The 17,122-nt window shown below is 47.7% G+C and overlaps 1 protein-coding gene across 3 annotated transcripts in view; it reads right to left on the minus strand.

Annotated features, from left to right (window-relative positions):
• Positions 1-17,122, minus strand: part of LOC140403346 (pancreatic secretory granule membrane major glycoprotein GP2-like) — a 147,210-nt gene that overhangs the window by 93,721 nt on the left and 36,367 nt on the right. Inside the window, exon 1 of one of the 3 annotated variants that reach the window (XM_072491247.1) lies at positions 1,980-2,074. The exons of 1 other annotated variant lie outside the window; for it this stretch is intronic. The gene's annotated coding sequence lies outside the window, so the exon portion shown is untranslated. Of the gene's footprint in view, positions 1-1,967; positions 2,075-17,122 lie in introns of those variants that run through there. One more of the 3 variants, XM_072491245.1, reaches the window with a different exon arrangement.

Genomic DNA, 17,122 nt, shown 5'->3' on the forward strand with positions numbered 1-17,122 from the left:
AAGTCTCTCTCTCTGGGAGTGGGGTAGTAAACATTGAGTTTATCTATTTATAGTGAGTGAAGTCTCTCTGGGACTGGGATCGTACACATTGAGTTTATCTACCTATAGTGAGTGAAGTCTCTCTGGGACTGGGATGGTAAACATTGAGTTTCTCTATCTATAGTGAGTGAAGTCTCTCTGGGACTGGGATAGTAAACATTGAGTTTCTCTATCTATAGTGAGTGAAGTCTCTCTCTCTGGGAGTGGGATAGTAAACATTGAGTTTATCTATCTATAGTGAGTGAAGTCTCTCTGGGAGTGGGATAGTAAACATTGTGTTTATCTATCTATAGTGGGTGAAGTCTCTCTGGGAGTGGGATAGTAAACATTGAATGTATCTATCTATAGTGAGTGAAGTCTCCCTCTCTGGGAGTGGGATAGTAAACATTGAGTTTCTCTATCTATAGTGGGTGAAGTCTCTCTGGGAGTGGGATAGTAAACATTGACTTTATGTATCTATAGTGAGTGAAGTCTCTCTCTGGGAGTGGGATAGTAAACATTGAGTTTATCTATCGATAGTGGGTGAAGTCTCTCTGGGAGTGGGATAGTAAACATTGACTTTATGTATCTATAGTGAGTGAAGTCTCTCTGGGAGTGGGATAGTAAACATTGAGTTTCTCTATCTATAGTGAGTGAAGTCTCTCTCTCTGGGAGTGGGACAGTAAACATTGAGTTTATCTATCTATAGTGAGTGAAGTCTCTCTCTCTGGGAGTGGGAAAGTAAACATTGAGTTTATCTATGTATAGTGAGTGAAGTCTCTCTGGGAGTGGGATAGTAAACACTGAGTTTATCTATCGATAGTGAGTGAAGTCTCTCTGGGAGTGGGATAGTAAACATTGAGTTTCTCTATCTATAGTGAGTGAAGTCTCTCTCTCTGGGAGTGGGATAGTAAACATTGAGTTTATCTATGTATAGTGAGTGAAGTCTCTCTGGGAGTGGGATAGTAAACACTGAGTTTATCTATCGATAGTGAGTGAAATCTCTCTCTGGGAGTGGGATAGTAAACATTGAGTTTATCTATCGATAGTGAGTGAAGTCTCACTGGGAGTGGGATAGTAAACATTGAGTTTATCTATCGATAGTGAGTGAAGTCTCTCTCTCTGGGAGTGGGATAGTAAACACTGAGTTTATCTATCGATAGTGAGTGAAGTCTCACTGGGAGTGGGATAGTAAACATTGAGTTTATCTATCTATAGTGAGTGAAGTTTCTCTGGGAGTGGGATAGTAAACATTGAGTTTATCTATCGATAGTGCTAAAGTCTCTCTCTCTTTTGGAATGAGCATCTCTTGGTTATATCCTTGATTAACATTGTTTGGGATTCTCCATTCCCGCAGCCGGCCATTGTGGTCACACCATCGGTAAACTCGCGCTTGTCGGCGCGCTGCCCGCGAGCCGGAGGATCCCGCCAACGCCGAATCCCACAGATTATGCTTTGACCCCAATATTAATCTTTCTTGTTTGAATCCAGCACCGCACTGCCCTCCTGTCCCCCACCACCATCCATGGTTAAACCACGTTTGTTTGTGACTTGCTGTATTCATCATCCAGATCCATCTCCAGTCTCCTCAATGACTCAGGTCATTCAGCAGCTCTGTATTGGGACTGGAGAACATACACAGACCTGAGCCCATGTTTAAAACAGTGATACACCTCTCAGCACAGTCTAAATTCTTTTTTATAAATAAATTTAGAGTACCCAATTCATTTTTTCCAATGAAGGGGTAATTTAGCGCGGCCAATCCACCTGCCCTGCACATCTTTGGGTTGTGGGGGCGAAACCCACACAACATGGGGAGAATGTGCAAACTCCACATGGACAGTGACCCAGAGCCGGGATCGAACCTGGGACCTCGTCGCCGTGAGGCAGCAGTGCTAACCACTGCACCACCTTGCTGCCCGTCGCATATTCTTCATTCTAATTCATACCTGACTGCGTACCGGAGCCTCAGGAGGTGTTCCCGTGTGAGCTGGAGGAGGTTCTGTAAGCTTGCCTGTTGCTCAGTGTTGAATGCTATTCATGGCAGCCTCTGACTACTTATAAGGGAAACGGACTGGACCAGAATTCTGATTTGCTCCCTGGAGAACAAAGCTTACCCAATAGTCTGGCTGGAGGGGGAAATGTGATTGTGCTTGTGTCATGTGCTCTGCATTGGGTAATGTAATCCAGCCCCTGTCACTCACAGTCCCAGTTTCTGGCAAAGTGCTTGTCCTGTTTCGCAACATTCTTCACATTCATTGAACCAACCGGCCCGACATAGATTCCAACCACAAATCTAAACCTGATCAAAACAAGTTTTTAATTGTCACCTATGTCGTGTTGGGTGTTCCGACACACAAACGAACCAACACAGTTGTAGATGGTACAACGCTGTTTTATTATTCTGTACAATAATAACTATTAACTTCTGGCTGTGGTTCGTGCTTCACCAGCTAACCTGTGGACCCAGCCCTAGCACTATCTTAGAGGGGCACTCAGCACATGGTGTATGTCTGAGTGGCGCGCTGTGAGCTCTGTGCCCTGAACTATCTCCTGGTAGAATGAGCGGGAACTGTGGTGTTCCCTGTTTTATAGTGCGTGTGCTCTCACTGGTAATTGGCTGCGATGTTGTGTGTGTGTTGGTTGGTCCAACTACCTGTCCATCAGTGTGTGTGTGATTGCACCATGATATGTTAATGTGGATATCATGACATCCCCCCTTTTCACAAGGATATGTGCCTACATGGTAATGAATATTGGTGTGTACTGAGTGCGGCTGAGTATGTGTGTGCAATATTTACAACATGTACATGAGGCTAAACTATATACATAGGAAGGTGTCGGGTGCAACAGAGCAACGAGGTTGTACCACGAACAAAACAAATGCAATCATCAAATATCAAAAGAGAACTCCTGAAACGACAAGAAAGAAACACATTAACAGTATTGCACAACAATGCAGTGAGTCCAATGTGCAAACAGGCTCCTAAGTCCAGTCTATTAGGTGGGCGACAAATTCGGGTTGACCGTTAGGGTGGCACACCATTCATCGCCCGGATTAATGCTGTGCACTGGCATCGGCTGGTGGGTCCGACTTGGGGACATCCGGTTCCTGTCTATTACCACGACGCGGAAGGGTTCCCGGTCGTCGGTATCACCGGTCTGCACGTCGTCAGGGTAGACTCGGTGTATGGGGGCTGAATGGCCCGCACGTCCCTGCGAGGCTGGCGGAATTGCGGAGAGTTGGCAGGTTGAGCTGCTCGACAGCAGGCAGCGTAGTGGCCCATCCTGCCACAGCGGAGGCATTGTCGCGCTTTGGCTGGACATTGCCGCTTTAAGTGTGCAGATCCACAGTTGGCGCACGTCGTGATGTCATGTCGTTCGTTGCGCTACCCTGCATGCGCGGTGCGGTCCTGTGTAGAGCGCGACTGCGCATCACTTCCCTCTGCGTCGACGTCCCCTCTTCTGGGGCGTACAAGCGCGGGAGGCCTTGGAAAGCGCGCAAAATGGCTGCCCTCGTCCGGGCCGCGGGCCGGGAGGAACGCGATCGACTGGACCCGCTCGGCCTCGTAGGACCCCTGCCGCGCCGATTCGGCCGCCTGGAATTGGGAGTACCGGCTGGTCGCGTTTTCGTGGAGGACGCAGGTTTCGATGACGGTGGCTAGGGTGAGGCGCTTTATTTTGAGGAGCTGCTGGCGTAGGGTGTCCGAGGTGTCCCAAAAACTATCTGATCCCGAATCATGGAGTTGGAGGTGGCCTCATAGCCGCAGGACTGCACGAGGATACGGAGGTGTGTTAGATAAGATTGAAAAGGCTCAGCCTTACCCTGCAGGCGCTGCTGGAAGAGGGACCTCTCGAAGCTCTCATTAACTTCAACGCTGAAGTGTTCCTCAAATTTTAGAAGGACCGTCTTGTATTTTGTCTTGTCCTCGCCTTCCGCGAATGCCAGGGAGTTGTAGATGAGGATGGCGTGTTGCCCTGCCGTGGAGAGGAGGAGGGCGATCTTCCTGGTGTCCGATGCATTCTCCCTGTCTGTGGCTTCTAGGAAGAGCTGGAAGCGCTGTTTAAACAGCTTCCAGTTGACGCCAAGGTTTCCAGCGATTCGGAGCGGCTGCGGCGGGCTGATGATGTCCATGGCGCAGGATGGCGGATCTCTGAAGAGGTGCAGGTAGGTCTCACAGTCGCTGGCGAGTTTCCAGACCTGGTATCATGTCGTGTTGGGTGTTCCGATACACAAACAAACTTGTTCAATAATAACTGTTAACTTCTGGCTGTGGTTCGTACTTCACCAGCTAACCTGTGGGCCCAGCCCCAGCACTATCTTAGTGAGGCACTCAGCACATGGTGTATGTCTGAGTGGCGCGCTGTGAGCTCTGTGCTCTGAGCTATCTCCTGGTAGAATGAGCGGGAACTGTGGTGTTCCCTGTTTTATAGTGCGTGTGCTCTCACTGGTGATTGGCTGCGATGTTGTGTGTGTGTTGGTTGGTCCATCTACCTGTCCATCAGTGTGTGTGTGATTGCACCATGATATGTTAATGTGGATATCATGACAACCTATTGTTGATGTGGATTGGGGATAACCCAGCCCTGATAAATGTCTTGAACATCTGGAGATTAGTCCATGGTGAGTCTGATGGTGGAATGGAACTTATTGAACTCACTGTGTCGTCGTTTCAGTGAGTTTTCGCCATGGGTACAAAGGAAAAAAATGTCATCGATGTATCTGGTGTATAACGTCGGTTGAAGGTTCTCTGTGCGCAGAGGAAGTCTTGTTCGAACTTGTGCGTGAAGATGTTGGCGTATTGAGGTGCGAATTTGGTCCCCATTGCTAGTCCGTGTGCCTGGCGTCTTGTGTGGCGTGAGGTCGAGACGTTTTACCGAGGGCTGTACACGTCCGAACCCCCCACACCTACGGGACATGTTCGCAGACTCACTAGCGAGGCACATCCTGCCTCCTATGCAGCTCAGACACATCATTCCGTCCATGAAAATAAAACACATCGGGCAGACACAAATACCCAATGTAAATACAGAGACACAGGCATCGGGTGAAGCACACGGAGTGTAGGACTGCTCAGTAGAGAAGATGTGTGGAGAGATCAGGTCAGTCCATAAGAGGGCCATTTAGGAGTCTGGTTACAGCGGGGAAGAATCTGTTTTTGAAGCTGTTAGTGCGTGTTCTCAGAGTTTTGTATCTGCTGCCAGATGGAAGAAGTTGGATTATATTTGGATTATATTTATATTGTAATGGTGGAGCAGACTCGATTGACCAAGTGCCCTAATTCTGCTCCGATGTTGTGTGGTCTTATGGAAGAGTGAGTAAGCTGGGTGGGAGGGGTCTTTCATTATGCTGCCCGCTTTCCCCAGGCAGCGGGAGGTGTAGACAGAGTCAATGAATGGGAGGTGGGGCCCTGGTATTGGGAACACGGAGGAGTGTTGTTGTTTATTCTTACCGATTGATGTCTATGGATCAGAACGTTGAGGATCCAGTTGCAGAATGAGGAGCCATATCCTAGGTTTTGGAATTTTGATTTGAGCTTGGCTGGGATTATGGTGGTGAAGGTGGAGTTGTAGTCAATGAATAGGTGTCTGATGTAGGAGTCCTTGTTGTCGAGATGCTCCAGGGATGAGTGTAGGGCCAGGGAGATGGTGTCTGCTGTGGACCTGTTGTGGCGGTATGTGAATTACAGTGGATCTAGGCATTCTGGGAGTATGGAGTTGATGTACCTCATGACCAACCTCGCGAAACACTTCATTACGATCAATGTAAAGGCCGCTGGACAGTAGTCATTGAGGCACGTTGCCTGGTTCTTCTTTGGCACCGGTATGATGGTGGTCTTCTTGAAGCAGGTGGGGACCTCGGAACGGGGTAGGGACAGGTTGAAGATCTGTGAACCCATCTGCCAGCTGGCCTGCACAGGTCTGAGTGCACGCCTTCCGAGAGTTCACTTTCAAGAAGGCCGATCTGACTTCGGAAGCTGTGATGGTGAGTATGGGTGTGTCCAGGGCTGCTCGGGCAGTTGACAGCGGTTTGATGGTTTCCTGCTCGAACCGAGCATTGAATTAATTGAGTTTATCAGGGAGGTGTGCACTGCTGCTGGTGTATTATGGACTGTATCATGGAGTTCACCTGACCCACAACTTTTAATAGATTGTGGTATGGGGAGCACACGGCCCACTCTACAGGTGTACAGCAGAAATGGGAAATGATTTTTTAAGCAAAATGAATTCAAGTTAACCTTTTTGAAACAAACAGTGAACATCGTAGCAACCATTAATTCAAATGCAACCCCCAAACAATATAACACTAAGTCATCTGTAAGCTCTCCTTTTAACATCCAGAAGACTTAAAAAAACCTAGTGCCAAACCCAGTGACCTTCCTGACCAGTATTCCCGGAGGGTCAGGCTACTATACTGTTGTTGATCTGTGCCCGGCATTCTTCCCGGTCCCCATACATCAGGACTCGCAATTTCTGTCTGCTTTTACCTACCGTGGCCAGCAGTGTACCTGGACTAGATTACCCCAAGGATACATTGAAAGTCCGACAACATTCTCCCAATGCCTAAAAAGAGATTTGGAAGATATACCCGCAGGGTCCACCCGAATTCAACATGTCGATGAACTACCCATAGCGTCACCCAGTAAAAAGGCTTGTGAAACACGGTTTGGTAGTTCTATTACGCGCCCTCACAAGAAAGGGACATAAAGTATCAAAAGCAAAATTGCAATTCGTATCAGAAAGGGCCGATACCTGGGCCGTGAGCTTTTCCAGGACACCAGCCGGCTATCCCAAGATAGATTGGAGCCATGTGCTCAGCCCCATTCCCGGCGACTAACAGGGAAATTAAACATTTCCTTGGGATGAAAAGTCACTGTCGCCAGTGGATAGTCAGTTTCACTCCTCTCTTGGATCTTGTCCTGACAGCGCGACCTGAAGCCTTAACGTGGACCAAAGACACACAATTCCTTTCTGGCGTTGAAACAGACTCTGACTGTCATGATATACATCAGCATATCATGGTGCAATCACACACACACTGATGGACATGCAGTCGGACCAAGCAGCATACACAACATCGCAGCCAATCACCAGTGAGAGCACACGCACTATATAGACGGGGGACAGCAGAGTTCCCGCTCATTCCAGCAGCAGCCAGCACAGAGCACAGAGCTCACAGCCTGCATCACAGACATTCACCCTGTGCTGAGTGCCCACCCAGCTAGTGATAGGACAGGGTCCACAGGTAAGCTGGTAATGCAGATCCCCACGTTTACAGTATGTTATTACAGTTGAGTAGTTAATAAAATAGTGTTACCCCCATCTCCAGCGTGTTGGCCTGTTTGTAGACCAGAACACCCAACTCGACACTGACCTCTGCCCCGCTTTCGGCCTCCGAGACTACGCCAGACACTGTCATCTTTTCGTACAACCCAAATCCGGGTTCGCCCAATCTGCGCTCACCCAGGATCACGGAGGCAAACAGAGACCAGTCGCTTATTTTAGCATTCAATTAGAGGCCATGGCGAGAGGCCTGCCCGGCTGCTTGTCAGCCCTAGCCGCTGCAGATTATGCAGGACAACAAGCCCAGGTGATCACCCTGAATCACCCAGACCGCTCTACATGTGCCCCACTCACTGGAAATTCCCCTCACTAAATGCGCAACCCAGCACCTGACTCCAGCACGGACAATTAGGTCCCAAGTAGAACTTGTGACAAACACTAACCTATCTATTAAACAATGTACAACCCTTAACCCTGGTACCTTACTACCCAACACTGAAGATGGCACACTGTTGTGAGACGGTTACCCACCTAGTAACGCGCAGACCTCAGTCAGGTCTCCCTGACCAACCCAGAGTGGGTCAGCGCTCAGAAATCACAAAGGGAAATGCTGCTCTGGCTATGCTATTGTGTCCCCCCCCATGGAACCAGAGAGGCAGACACTCTTCCAGATAATCTTTCAGCACAGCAAGCTGAATTGTTGGATTGGATTGGATTGGATTGGATTTGTTTGTTGTCACGTGTACCGAGGTACAGTGAAAAGTATTTTTCTGCGAGCAGCTCAACAGAACATTAAGTACATGAGAAGAAAAGGGAATAAAAGAAAATACATAATAGCATGATCAGCTTGTCATTTAACCCCTTCCTGCTCCCTGGCCAACTTTACCAGGGGACGACTTACCAGGGGTAAGCCATGGGGTACAGGTCCCTGCACAGAGTCTGTCCTTGTTGCTCAGAAGGGAAGGGGGGAGAGGAGTAGAGCATTAGTCATTGGAGACTCCATAGTTAGGCGGATAGATAGGAGATTCTGTGGGAACGAGAGAGACTCGCGGTTGGTGTGTTGCCTCCCAGGTGCCAGGGTGCGTGATGTCTCGGATCGTGTTTTTGGGATCCTTAAGGGGGAGCTGCCCCAAGTCGTGGTCCACATAGGTACCAACGACATAGGTAGGAAAAGGGATAGGGATGTAAGGCAGGAATTCAGGGAGCTAGGGTGGAAACTTAGATCCAGGACAAACAGAGTTATTATCTCTGGGTTGTTACCCGTGCCACGTGATAGCAAGACGAGGAATAGGAGGGAGAGGAGTTGAACATGTGGCTACAGGGATGGTGCAGGAGGGAGGGTTTCAGATTTCTGGATAATTGGGGCTCATTCTGGGGTCGGTGGGACCTCTACAAACGGGATGGTCTACACCTGGACCAGAGGGGTACCAATATCCTGGGGGGCAAATTTGCTAATGCTCTTCAGGAGGGTTTAAACTAGTTCAGCAGGGGCTTGGGAACCTGAATTGTAGCTCCAGTATACAGGGGGTTGAGAGTAGTGATGTCATGAGTAAGGTTTTAAAGTTGCAGGAGTGTACCGGCAGGCAGGAAGGTGGTTTAAAATGTGTCTTCTTCACTGCCAGGAGCATCCGGAATAAGGTGGGTGAACTTGCGGCATGGGTTGGTACCCGGGATTTCGATGTTGTGGCCATTTCGGAGACATGGAAAGAGCAGGGACAGGAATGGTTGTTGCAGGTGCCGGGGTTTAGATATTTCAGTAAGTTCAGGGAAGGTGGTAAAAGAGGGGGAGGGGTGGCATTGTTAGTCAAGGACAGTATTACGATGGCAGAAAGGACGTTTGATGAGGACTCGTCTACTGAGGTAGTATGGGCTGAGGTTAGAAACAGGAAAGGAGAGGTCACCCTGTTAGGGGTTTTCTATAGGCCTCTGAAAAGTTCCAGAGATGTAGAGGAAAGGATTGCAAAGATGATTCTGGATAGGAGCGAAAGAAACAGGGTAGTTGTTATGGGGGACTTTAACTTTCCAAATATTGACTGGAAACGCTATAGTTAGAGCACTTTAGATGGGTCTGTTTTTGTCCAATGTGTGCAGGAGGGTTTCCTGACACAGTTTGTATATAGGCCAACGAGAGGCGAGGCCATATTACATTTGGTACTGGGTAATGAACCAGGACAATTGTTAGATTTGGAGGTAGGTGAGCACTTTGGTGTTAGTGACCACAATTCGATTACGTTTACTTTAGTGATGGAAAGGGATAGGTATATACCGCAGGGCTAGAGTTATATCTGGGGGGAAAGTTGCCACCCAGGTTGATAGGGTTGTGAAGAAGGCCTATGGAGTGTTGGCCCTTATTGGTAGAGGGATTGAGTTCCGGAGTCAGGAGGTCATATTGCAGCTGTACAAAACTCTGGTCCGGCCACATTTGGAGTATTGCGTACAGTTCTATAGGAAGGACGTGGAGGCTTTGGAGCGGGTGCAGAGGAGATTTACCAGGATGTTGCCTGGTATGGAGGGAAAATCTTATGAGGAAAGGCTGATGGACGTGAGGTTGTTTTCGTTGGAGAGAAGAAGGTTAAGAGGAGACTTAATAGAGGCAGACAAAATGATCAGGGGGTTAGATAGGGTGGACAGTGAGAGCCTTCTCCCGTGGATGGAAATGGCTGGCACGAGAGGACATAGCTTTAAACTGAGGGGTAATAGATATAGGACAGAGGTCAGAGGTAGGTTCTTTACGCAAAGAGTAGTGAGGCCGTGGAATGCCCTACCTGCAACAGTAGTGAACTCGCCAACATTGAGGGCATTTAAAAGTTTATTGGATAAACATATGGATGATAATGGCATAGTGTAGGTTAGATGGCTTTTGTTTCGGTGCAACATCGTGGGCCGAAGGGCCTGTACTGCGCTGTATCGTTCTATGTTCTATGTTCTATTAAAAGGCAATTATGATGCGATGAGGTGAGACTTAGGATGCATCGGATGGAGAGGAAACCTGCAGGAGATGGGCTCAATGGAAATGTGGAGCTTGTTCAAGGAACAGCTACTGCATGTCCTTGATAAATATGTACCTGTCAGGCAGGGAGGAAGTGGTCGAGCAAGGGAACCGCCGTTTACTAAAGCAGTCGAAACACTTGTCAAGAGGAAGAAGGAGGCTTATGTAAAGATGAGACATGAAGGTTCAGTTAGGGCGCTCGAGAGTTACAAGTTAGCTAGGAAGGACCTAAAGAGAGAGCTAAGAAGAGCCAGGAGGGGACATGAGAAGTCTTTGGCAGGTAGGATCAAGGATAACCCTAAAGCTTTCTATAGATATGTCAGGAATAAATGAATGACTAGGGTAAGAGTAGGGCCAGTCAAGGACAGTAGTGAGAAGTTGTGCTTGGAGTCCGAGGAGATAGGAGAGGTGCTAAATGAATATTTTTTGTCAGTATTCACACAGGAAAAAGACAATGTTCTCGAGGAGAATACTGAGATTCAGGCTACTAGACTAGAAGGGCTTGTGGTTCATGAGGAGGTGTTAGCAATTCTGGAAAGTGTGAAAATTGATAAGTCCCCTGTGCCGGATGGGATCTATCCTTGGATTCTTTGGGAAGCTAGGGAGGAGATTGCTGAGCCTTTGGCTTTGATCTTTAAGTCATCTATGTCTACAGGAATAGTGCCAGAAGACTGGAGAATCACAAATGTTGTCCCCTTGTTCAAGAAGGGGAGTAGGGACAACCCCAGTAACTATAGACCAGTGAGCCTTACTTCTGTGGTGGGCAAAATCTTGGAAAGGTTTATAAGAGATAGGGTGTATAATCATCTGGAAAGGAATAATTTGATTAGAGATAGTCAACGCTGTTTTGTGAAGAGTAGGTCGTGCCTCACAAACCTTATTGAGTTCTTTGAGAAGGTGACTAAACAGGTGGATGAGGGTAAAGCAGTTGATGTGGTGTACATGGATTTCAGTAAGGCGTTTGATAAGGTCCCCCACGGTAGGCTATTGCAGAAAATACGGAGGCATGGGATTTAGGGTGATTTAGCAGTTTGGATCAGAAATTGGCTAGCTGGAAGAAGACAAAGGGTGGTGGTTGATGGGAAATGTTCAGACTGGAGTCCAGTTACTAGTGGTATACCACAAGAATCTGTTTTGGGAAAACTGCTGTTTTTCATTTTTATAAATGACCTGGAGGAGGGCGTAGAAGGATGGGTGAGTAAATTTGCAGATTACACTAAAGTCGGTGGGAGTTGTGGACAGTGCGGAAGGAGGTTACAAGTTACAGAGGGACATAGATAAGCTGCAGCGCTGGGCTGAGAGGTGGCAAATGGAGTTTAATGCAGAAAAGTGTGAGGTGATTCTTTTTGGAAGAATAACATGAAGACTGAGTACTGTGCTAATGGTAAGATTCTTGGCAGTGTGGATGAGCAGAGAGATCTCGGTGTCCATGTACATAGATCCCTGAAAGTTGCCACCCAGGTTGAAAGGGTTATTATGAAGGCATACGGTGTGTTAGCTTTTATTGGTAGAGGGATTGAGTTTCGGAGCCATGAGGTCATGTTGCAGCTGTACAAAACTCTGGTGCGGCCACATTTGGTGTATTGCGTGCAATTCTGGTCGCCGCATTATAGGAAGGAATGTGGAAGCATTGGAAAGGGTGCAGAGGAGATTTACCAGAATGTTGCCTGGTATGGAGGAAAGATCTTATAAGGAAAGACTGAGGGACTTGAGGCTGTTTTCGTTAGAGAGGAGAAGGGTAAGAGGTGACTTAATTGAGGCATACAAGTTGCTCAGAGGATTAGATAGGGTGGACAGTGAGAGCCTTTTTCCTCGGATGGTGATGTCGAGCACGAGGGGACACAGCTTTAAATTGAGGGGAGATAGATATAGGACAGATGTCAGTGGTAGGTTCTATACTCAGAGAGTAGTAAGGGTGTAGAATGCCCTGCCTGCAAAGGTAGTGGACTCACCAACACTAAGGGCATTAAAATGGTCATTGGATAGACATATGGACAATAAGGGAATAGTGTAGATTCGCTTTAGAGTGCTTTCACAGGTCGGCGCAACATCGAGGGCCGAAGGGCCTGTACTGCGCTGTAATGTTCTATGCTCTATATTCTAATCCTGTGCTGGGGGTGTTTGATGGGGACAGTGTCGAGGGAGCTTTACTCTGTATCTAACCCCGTGCTGTACCTGTCCTGGGAGTGTTTGATGGGGACAGTGTAGAGGGAGCTTTACTCTGTATCTAACCCCGTGCTTTACCTGTCCTGGGAGTGTTTGATTGGGACAGTGTAGAGAGATCTTTATTCTGTGTCTAACCCTGTGCTGTACCTGTTCTGGGAGTGTTTGATTGGGACAGTGTAGAGGGAGCTTTATTCTGTATCTAACCCCGTGCTGTACCTGTCCTGGGAGTGTTTGATGGGGACAGTGTAGAGGGAGCTTTACTCTGTATCTAACCCCGTGCTGTACCTGTCCTGGGAGTGTTTGATGCGACAGTGTAGAGGGAGCTTTATTCTGTATCTATCCCCCTGCTGTACCTGTCCTGGGAGTGTTTGATGGGGACAGTGTAGAGGGAGCGTTACTCTGGATCTAACCCTGTGCTGTCCCTGTCCTGGGAGTGTTTGATGGGGACAGTGTAGAGGGAGCTTTACTCTATATCTAACCCCGCGCTGTACCTGTCCTGGGAGTGTTTGATGGGGACAGTGTAGAGGGAGCTTTACTCTGTATCTAACCCTGTGCTGTCACTGTCCTGGGAGTTTTTGGTTGGGACAGTGTAGAGGGAGCTTTATTCTGTATCTAACCCCGTGCTGTACCTGTCCTGGGAGTGTTTGATGGGGACAGTGTAGAGAGATCTTTATTCTGTGTCTAACCCTGTGCTGTACCTGTCCTGGGAGTGTTTGATGGGGACAGTGTAGAGAGATCTTTATTCTGTGTCTAACCCTGTGCTGTACCTTTTCTGGGAGTGTTTGATGGGGACAGTGTAGAGGGAGGTTTACTCTGTATCTAACCCCGTGCTGTACCTGTCCTGGGAGTGTTTGATGCGACAGTGTAGAGGGAGCTTTATTCTGTATCTATCCCCCTGCTGTACCTGTCCTGGGAGTGTTTGATGGGGACAGTGTAGAGGGAGCTTTACTCTGTATCTAACCCTGTGCTGTACCTGTCCTGGGAGTGTTTGATGGACAAAGGAGAGAATTTTTTAAAAAGGGAGCATATAGGAGGTGAACAAGCAGGGAAGATGTTGCTTCTGGTTAAAAGACAAAGTGAGGTTAATAATCCAGGAATGTTGTTGATTAAATAAATTCCAACGTGTCCAGTTCCTGTTCATAAATTTGGATTGGATTTGTTTGTTGTCACGTGTACCGAGGTACAGTGAAAAGTATTTTTCTGCGAGCGGCTCAACAGATCTAATTGATGGTAATTGTGCGGAATGTTGTCTAACCATCGCAGAGGAATGTAAAGAAGCAAGTTAGAACACGGATAACACACGGACCCTGTGACACAGAATCAGCCCTCCCCCACCCGTTGAGCGGGCACGCCTGCACAGTGCGGCCCCATTGTCAAAAATCTGCTTGGAGCCTTTTTGAGGCTGCAGCAGCCGCCATTGTTAAAAGCATAAGTTGGGGGAGAATGATGTGATTGGTTGTGTTCTGAACTTTGATGCTGATGAAGTGGAAGTCTCTTACAGCTTTAACTTCAACCAAGAGGTGGCAACTTTCCTCACCTTGGTTTTTAAACATTCCAAAACAAAGTGCCTGCAGGTCGTATTTGGAAGCTTTGTCAATTAATTGATATTTAAGTGTCTTATATTTTTTAACATTTTTAATTGTAATGTTTGGGTGAAATGTGGTGAGCCTCCAATTTCTAGAGGATGAAAACATATTCATTTTCTGCATTTTTTTCCTGTTAAATTTTATCAAATAACCCCCCCCCCCCCCCCCCCCCCCCCCACCGCCGATCAACCATCACCCTTCTTAGGCCAGCCTCCAGCCCGCCCTCGGGTGTCCACCATCATCGACCTCCTCTTTGTCTCCACGCGCCAGTCCCTCCCCTGTCAGCAGAACAGTTCTCAGAACAAAACAACAATCCCGACCCCCCGTAACAAACAAATTACTTGCTCGCCCCCCACTGCGATTCCGTGAGCCAGCCCGCCCAGCTAGCCTGGTAGCCCCTGGCCATGGCGCCAAGCATTCTACCCCCCACTGATCTCCCCCCCCCCCCCCCCGCCCCCCGCCGTTCGAACATACATAAGCAAATTACAATCCCCAACAAACCCAAAGAAGAAAATTCCACTCACCATCCCCCAATTAAAACAAAGTTAACCCACAGACAACTCTGAGCAATGGCCCAAAACTTGGTACAAAACCAATCCATACAAAACCCAAAAGAAAAGGCAGCACGGTAGCATTGTGGATAGCACATAGAACAATACAGCGCAGTACAGGCCCTTCGGCCCACGATGTTGCACCGAAACAAAAGCCATCTTAACCTACACTATGCCATTATCATCCATATGTTTATCCAATAAACTTTTAAATGCCCTCAATGTTGGCGAGTTCACTACTGTAGCAGGTAGGGCATTCCACGGCCTCACTACTCTTTGCGTAAAGAACCTACCTCTGACCTCTGTCCTATATCTATTACCCCTCAGTTTAAAGTTATGTCCCCTCGTGCCAGCCATATCCATCCGTGGGAGAAGGCTCTCACTGTCCACCCTATCCAACCCCCTGATCATTTTGTATGCCTCTATTAAGTCTCCTCTTAACCTTCTTCTCTCCAACGAAAACAACCTCAAGTCCATCAGCCTTTCCTCATAAGATTTTCCCTCCATACCAGGCAACATCCTGGTAAATCTCCTCTGCACCCGCTCGAAAGCCTCCACATCCTTCCTATAATGCGGTGACCAGAACTGTACGCAATACTCCAAATTAGGCCGTACCAGAGTTCTGTACAGCTGCAACATGACCTCCCGACTCCGGACTCCCGACTCAATCCCTCTACCAATAAAGGCCAACACTCCATAGGCCTTCTTCACAACCCTATCAACCTGGGTGGCAACTTTCAGGGATCTATGTACATGGACACCTAGATCCCTCTGCTCATCCACACTTTCAAGAACTTTACCATTAGCCAAATATTCCGCATTCCTGTTATTCCTTCCAAAGTGAATCACCTCACACTTCTCTACATTAAACTCCATTTGCCACCTCTCAGCCCAGCTCTGCAGCTTATCTATATCCCTCTGTAACCTGCTACATCCTTCCACACTATCGACAACACCACCGACTTTATTATCGTCTGCAAATTTACTCACCCACCCTTCTGCGCCTTCCTCTAGGTCATTGATAAAAATGACAAACAGCAACGGCCCCAGAACAGATCCTTGTGGTACTCCACTTGTGACTGTACTCCATTCTGAACATTTCCCATCAACCACCACCCTCTGTCTTCTTTCAGCTAGCCAATTTCTGATCCACATCTTTAAATCACCCTCAATCCCCAGCCTCCGTATTTTTTGCAATAGCCTACCATGGGGAACCTTATCAAACGCTTTGCTGAAATCCATATACACCACATCAACTGCTCTACCCTCGTCTACCTGTTCAGTCACCTTCTCAAAGAACTCGATAAGGTTTGTGAGGCATGACCTACCCTTCACAAAGCCATGCTGACTATCCCTGATCATATCATTCCTATCTAGATGATTATAAATCTTGTCTCTTATAATCCCCTCCAAGACTTTACCCACTACAGACGTGAGGCTCACCGGTCTATAGTTGCCGGGGTTGTCTCTGCTCCCCTTTTTGAACAAAGGGACCACATTTGCTGTCCTCCAGTCCTCTGGCACTATTCCTGTAGCCAATGATGACATAAAAATCAAAGCCAAAGGTCCAGCAATCTCTTCCCTGGCCTCCCAGAGAATCCTAGGATAAATCCCATCAGGTCCCGGGGACTTATCTATTTTCAGCCTGTCCAGAATGGCCAACACCTCTTCCCTACGTACCTCAATGCCATCTATTCTATTAGCCTGGGGCTCAGCATTCTCCTCCACAACATTATCTTTTTCCTGAGTGAATACTGAAGAAAAATATTCATTTAGTATCTCGCCTATCTCTTCAGACTCCACACACAATTTCCCATCCCTGTCCTTGACTGGTCCTACTCTTTCCCTAGTCATTCGCTTATTCCTGACATACCTATAGAAAGCTTTTGGGTTTTCCTTGATCCTTCCTGCCAAATACTCCTCATGTCCCCTCCTTGCTCGTCTTAGCTCTCTCTTTAGTTCCTTCCTCGCTACCTTGTAACTATCCATCGCCCCAACTGAAACTTCACACTTCATCTTCACATAGGCCTCCTTCTTCCTCTTAACAAGAGATTCTACTTCCTTGGTAAACCACGGTTCCCTCGCTCGGCACCTTCCTCCCTGTCTGACCGGTACATACTTATCAAGAACACGCAGTAGCTGATCCTTGAACAAGCCCCACTTATCCAGTGTGCCCAACACTTGCAGCCTACTTCTCCACATTATCCCCCCCAAGTCACGTCTAATGGTATCATAATTGCCCTTCCCCCAGCTATAACTCTTGCCCTGCGGTGTATACTTATCCCTTTCCATCATTAACGTAAACGTCACCGAATTGTGGTCACTGTCCCCAAAGTGCTCTCCTACCTCCAAATCCAACACCTGGCCTGGTTCATTACCCAAAACCAAATCCAACGTGGCCTCGCCTCTTGTTGGCCTGTCAACATATTGTTTCAGGAAACCCTCCTGCACACACTGTACAAAAAACGACCCATCTATTGTACTCGAACTATATCTTTTCCAGTCAATATTTGGAAAGCTAAAGTCTC

This window comes from Scyliorhinus torazame, chromosome 27, assembly GCF_047496885.1.
Source record: "Scyliorhinus torazame isolate Kashiwa2021f chromosome 27, sScyTor2.1, whole genome shotgun sequence".
NCBI lineage: Eukaryota > Metazoa > Chordata > Chondrichthyes > Carcharhiniformes > Scyliorhinidae > Scyliorhinus > Scyliorhinus torazame.